Source organism: Phallusia mammillata, chromosome 5, assembly GCF_965637545.1.
Source record: "Phallusia mammillata chromosome 5, kaPhaMamm4.hap1.1, whole genome shotgun sequence".
Classification (NCBI taxonomy): Eukaryota; Metazoa; Chordata; class Ascidiacea; order Phlebobranchia; family Ascidiidae; genus Phallusia; species Phallusia mammillata.
In genome coordinates this window covers 27494695-27501437 of record NC_137256.1, presented here as the reverse complement: position 1 = coordinate 27501437, position 6743 = coordinate 27494695, and positions in this window count along the sequence as shown.

Below are 6743 nucleotides of genomic sequence, written 5' to 3'. Positions count from 1 at the left end.
TATGAAATATTTATTACTTCAACTTCTTGCTACATGTGTGAAATATGTTGGAATGCACACAACGCGTCATGAATGATGCAACGCTCACATTTCGAGTTGAATATATTTAGTTGGATGAAAAAGCACTTAACGACACATTTGCACTGAAACAATCACCAAGCCGGGAATAGAAAACCCTGGTTTTGTAAGTTACAAACTAAATAATGCTCTCCCGGCAAATTCTATTGATTCAACCGACGTTTCAATGCCATATTCACGTCGCCTTCATCAGGGTAAATAACATTCCAAAAGTAAAACCCGCAAAAGCATTACTTGGTTTATATGCCTGGCAGCAACAGCTTATATATCCTGATTATGTTGATGCTTTAAGCGGGTTAGCGTACGAGCTTTGTGCACTCGACTGTGACAAACTTTACATTGAGTTGCTTTAAGAATAGGTAACTTTCTACTTCACAAACTTCACAAATACACAAAGTACACGCTACAGTTGACTGCAAGTAGCTCGTTTGGAAACCCACTTTAGGCGAACAAATGTACTGGTTGTATAAAGAACTATGGTTGACTGCACAAAGCTAGCTTATAACCCGGTAAAGTCCAACATAAATTTAACAGCTGCCTTCATTGATTACTTGTTTAAACGCAAAACGCGAAATGTTTCTGTAAAAAAGACTACAAAAGTTATCATGTTGATGTAGTAATGTACGCTGGTTAAAACTGTGTCGTAAATAATAAGCCCCTCAACAAACTGAACAACTGAACGACTGTTTCTTCGACCAGGTTACATATTCAACAAATTTGTCGTTTAACTGGTGTAATGCTAAACAAAACTTGCTGTGAAGAAGCCCTACCGTTCTGGTGGGCGAAAAGTCAGCAAAAATACAAGTTTTTGAAACAACAACTAGTTACTAGTATTTTGTTTAGCATTGATCAGCTGAACGATAAATTAGTTAAGAACTTAACAATACTGGACCCAAGCTGGCCTGCAAGCTACACCTGATTCATCATCGAACTTTAACAACAAGTGAAGTAATGAGACGAAATCCTGCAACGCACGATTAACCCGGGAGCAGAAAACAAACCTTCAAAAATTCTGTTGATGGCTCGGCGTGCGTGTGCGCTAGTGCGTGACCATGTGTGCGGTCATGCATGTCGTGACCTAATTCCCTGCCCTTCATTGATTTCGTGTTCTGGTTGAGAACGAGAAAAGACCTACTTGTGATTTTAGCGGCCAATGACGATTTTCCACACTACAGCTTATACTGAGCGGGGTTGCCAGGGTGGCGGTTTTATAGCCCAATCGGGCTCTTTTAGGCATCAAGTTGCGGGTTGTTTTTATTCTTTGCGAATTGATGAAGGACTCTTCAATTACCGCTTTGCATTTTGTTGTCAATGCACAAACACGAACAGTTAATTTGGAGGAAAATTGCGATAATTTTGTGGATTACCTGGTTTGGGGTTTAGTGTTTCGGTTATTTTTATTGACCTGGTAAAAGCATGTTGATAACATTACATGCAGGGTTTCATCGACTTAAACCAAAAATAAGGACAACCGAAATTAAATTTTTACACGAAACAAAAGAAATAGTTTTGAACAAATCTTTTGCATTTAAAATAGCCGTGACATATCATATGCAGTATTTTGTTGTTTTAGTCACTCCTTGTTCGAAGAAAATACTTTGTGCATCTCACAACAGCTCAGGTCTAGGTTTACTTTTACTTGCAGCTCCGGGATTTGACCAGTAATTGTTGAAAATAAGACAAAAGAAGGATTCAAGTCAAAAATAAGGACATTTCTTAGAAATAATGACAATAAACTTTTCTAAGACATAGCCCTCCAAAATAAGGACAAATCTTAGAAATAAGGACGGTATGGCAACCCTGATTACACGACACTTCTTCTCAGCGGGTTTATTGACCAACTTTGTTTGGTCAGCCATTGCGCTGGTCCAATGTTCGGCTTTTTACGCTTTCAAACAACTACCCTCAGCCATTTGAAAACGGTTTGGGTAAAAATTACAAAATCCATTGAAAGGTTGGTTTGTTGGTATGTTACTTTTAAACATGCGCAGTATTTCGTTTTGTCAAATTTCACTGACAATTACTTCACGAAATGACGTCACACGCCTTAATTTTTTAGATCAGTGGTTCTCAAACTTTTTTTGGTTGCGACGCCTCTTGAAAAGTTTTCTGGACTTGCGACGCACCAGCAAATAAAAGGTAATGAGGAAACTTATCAATAAACAGTTAATTTAAATCTATTAAACAGCACTTAGAGAACAATTTTAGCCTAACTATTTTTCGACAAAGTTATAAAACTGCACTTAACACTTCTAGTGCACCCGGAAATCACGTGCGGGCTTTTGATCAAAAACTTTTGAGGCAAATTTACGTCAATCCGCACTCTACGCAAAAAGTATTTGGACGTAGATATACGTCAACCGCACTGAAACCTCATTTTTATGAGATAAACTGAGTTCAGCCACGAAACGGAAATATTCTGCGACGCCCTTGGAAAATTAAAACGACGCACCAGGGCGTCGCGACGCACAGTTTGAGAACCACTGTTTTAGATGAATCTGATTTCTTAGGTTGAACAAAAACTTATGGTTTCTTAGGTTGAACCTTAGCAGAGCAGTGATCGTCGTGTTTTGCGTTTGTAAGATTTAGATGAGATTTGAACCCTTGATCTTCTGAGCTTAAACACCGCATTAGTTTATGAAAAGTCAACAGCCCCGTCCAAATACAGATTTGTAGAGCACGGCTTGTTAGCGCCCGCTTGTGTCTACATAAAATCCACTATTGACCACATGATGTCGCAACCGAGAGATTTTTCGCAAAATACTGGAACTTATATGCTCGCATATATTCTACTTCATTGCTCTGAAGAAGCCCTACCGTTCTGGCGGGCGAAACGTTAGCAAAAATACAAGTTCTTAAAAACAACTAGTATTTTGTTCAGCATCACACCAGTTGAACGACAAATTTGGTAAATTAGATATGACAAGTGAAAGGAAACATGCCAGCTTGTTTCGTTAGGTTTAGATCAGGGGTTCTTAACCAGGGGTGCGAGAACGGTTCCTCAGGGGTGCGGGGATGCTTGTATAAAATTAAATTGCGATGGTTTTGTTATTTAAGCAATAGCAGAAGAGGGTGCGAAAATTGGTTGGTGATTTGAAAGGGGTGCAGCAAGGAAAAAGGTTAAGAACCACTGGTTTAGATGGTCCGCAAATAAACCACAATTAAAACTTTCCCAACAACTAAAACAAGACTCGGTTGTATTGATTTAAGAAAATAAAAAGAATAACTTAAATGAGAGCAAAATAGCAACTGTGTCAATCCTTAACGAGACGAGTCGACAAAAATGCAGAGAAGCCTAACACAGCTTTACGGAATATATTTCGCACCGACGTTCCGATGTTTTTCCTATTCAGGTCGCCTTTATCGGGATAAAAAACGATTAAATCGTGGAGTACAACTAAAATCGCCAACGCAAATATAACTGTCAGACGTTTGTCAAATTATACTCCCCTTAGTGTTGCTTTTTCGGACACTGAAAATGGTTTTATAAGCGATATATAATTGCTCCATATCAGATAACTAACTGATTTTAACCTGGAAATAAACATTTCCCAACTTGTAATAGACATAATGAAATGTGGAAATTGTTACAAGAATGGTAACAGAATAGGGTCAAATTTCCAGTATCAATTTACTACCATTCGTAAAAAATATAGATTAAAAAACTTGTGAAGAAAATCTGCAAGTTTTTGAAAGCGAAACCATGCAGACTTATATTTTACCAAATCTGGCTTCAAATGAGGTAATTTGTCCAAAACAAAACCAATCAAATGTAGACAGGACAACCAGGTCACTGTGACGTTAACAATCGGTGTTTGTGACAAAAACGCACCCTGGGGAACACCGGACCTCTCGTCGTCAACTACAATCAAGTCGCGCGTTTCTATGACAACGGGCGGGAAATTGACACGTGCCACTTCAAGACGAGCGGAGATTTCTATTTCCTTTGTCATTCGCGCCACGCTTTGTTACGTCATAGAGGGATGAGCGGTTTGACAATGAATAAAATCAATTTGTATTCGATCGTGGTCTATTGTGGGGCATCTGTCCGCATAACATGATTTAAGCTAATTATCTTCCGCTGTTGATGACATCACAATAGGGTTTGTGAGATAACAACAGACAATCGAGATCAACAATGAAAACTTCCACAACCTTTATCTTTTAACAAAAACAAACCAAGCAAGATTGTTTGAAAACACACCGTCAAAAACAAATATGCTCTGATGTTACTTTTGTAAAACATTTTAAACGCAAACTTCTCAACGGGTTACTTCACGACTTTTTTTCTAACAACATTAAAAAAATGTCGCTCTTTGTTGGTGCTTGGCTTCAAAGTTTTTTTAAGAAAAGCGTAAAAAAAACAGTTTAATTCCAGGCACGTATTTAATTTTTATAAGATATGTTTGTTATCAGTACATTTCGAAACATCATGTTTTGAAACCCTAGAAATTAAACTTAGAGTTGAAGCACGTAATTAAATATAAAATAAGTTTACTTACATAAAAGTAAGTGAACACAACAAAAACAATACACATTACGCAACAAGAACATATAAGTGGTGCGGTTTGAGAGGCATTTGAACTTTGAAAGGTGAAGAAAACAATTCGAAAATAAGGCTCCAAATTTAAAGGAAAAACAAAGTTTTTTTTACCTAAATTAGCTTCACTGATCGACCCATAACTCTACCACAAACGTCAAGGTCTGATGCATTAGAGTTTCAGCTAAATATATCAGCATCTGCAAAAGCATGGACGGGTTGCGATGTTTAAATTTCCACGGTTCGACCGAATCTGTCTCGTTACACCGGCCCCGAATCAATTTCCCAAGCAGAGTAGCGACTTCATGCATCTCTCCAGAGAGGTTTAAACTTATTACTATTGATTGCAAAGATTTAGTGGCGCGAGAGATGCGAGACAGCCTCACTTTAGAAGGTTGTGGAAATTTTTGCGGGCCCGCTGTAACAGGATTAGGTCGGGCTTGAGACCTGCGATGAAGTGAAATTCGGTCAATATTTTTCAACGTTTTTGGAAGGACTGACACAAACAGCGTGGAAAGTTAGAATGCGTGTTGGAAGGCTGGGACTTTGGGTTTTACTTTCCACTTTGCGGCGTGTTTTGTAACATGACTGCAAATGCAAAAGTTGGCATAGGTTTTTTCCGAACTTTTTTCACCCCGTTTTTACCTAACATCTTCTTTTTACGCAGCAATAGTGGAGCAAAGTTTGAGTAGATGACAGCAAGTCCTATAGTTTGTTTGTTGTTAGAAAAGTTGCGAAGATTGTGAGTTAGATGACCTTGAAACTGATTCAAGGTTACATTAAAGTAAAACAGAAGTCTTCAAATACAAATAATTTTAAAGATTTCATAAATTTTCATGAAAACTCTTTTTTTTCTAAACATCGATAGTTATGGTTTCGCGTGTTTTAACTGAATCAAAAGTTTTCGAAAAAGACGCTCAAATTTTGTTTAAAATACTTACAATCAAATTAACACATACTTGGCTAAGATATGGATTTTTATGGTAACTAAGAAAACTGAACTTGGCTTTTTTTTCCTTAAAGTGAAAATAAAAATTCAAAAAGTGTAACAAGCAATATTAAGATTTCGAGAGTCGATTGAGTAAGAACAATAGACAGATGGATTATCAACGCCGCGTTGAAGGCGTAGGCCTAATGCAAAAATGTAGAACAAAATACAATTTTTTATAGTTTTGTCAATGCTTTTTTTACAATTTTGATAAAGGGCAAAATCTTTTCCAAAATGTCTTTTTACCAGAATTTATTTTAATGGTTATTTTTAGCAGAATGTAAACGCGACTGGACTTTGTGGATTTAATTTCAAAATCTTCACAAAAAAAGGTTTTGGCCCAAATGGTAGTTTTTTAAGTGTGTAAGGAGCCGCAAAAAACAAAACCTTGAGAAAATCACTAAAGATTATTACCTTAAATGCCAAAATAACAATCTTTGGTGGTTTTCTGAGGTCTTGTACGAGTCGCAAATTAAGAGAATCACTGCTCTAAATGTTTCGGCAAAATGAGGAGCATAAATTCATTCAAATTAATGGAATGTTATAAATATGGCGGCAGTATTGCTTGTGACAGTTGTACAGACTTGACAATGGTCATCGTGAATTTTAATTAATTTTTCAGCCCAGGAGAATTGGTTTCATCGATTTCCGACTTCCAGGCTCATAAACAACTTTATCTAGTTCCTAATTAACCGCCTTTGTCGGGGGACAGAAGGGCATGTGTTACGTAACAGACACCAGTATGACGTGAAAGGGAAGGTTGTTTCTTAGTGTGACGAGATACACATCAACGGGCAGGATGTTTGTGAGTTTAATTCAGGGTGAAAAGTAGAAAATATGATTATATCACAAGTACGGTGATACAGTTGTGAAAAATAAAAGACCTACAGGGCAGGAAGGTAGATTGCACACGAATCTTATAAGGCAACAAATAAAAAACAAAAAAGCGCCATATAAAAGCCTCAAGACAATAAATCCTTAAATAAGCTGCAGACAGTCCAAACTGTTTCAACCTATAAGGTCAGTGGTCACACCAGTGCAGCTGGTGACAGGATATTCGTCTAAACTCTAAACCTTACAGAATAAAAACAGTATATGCACTGACTGCAGGAAAGTGTTAAATTGCAAAAAATAGCA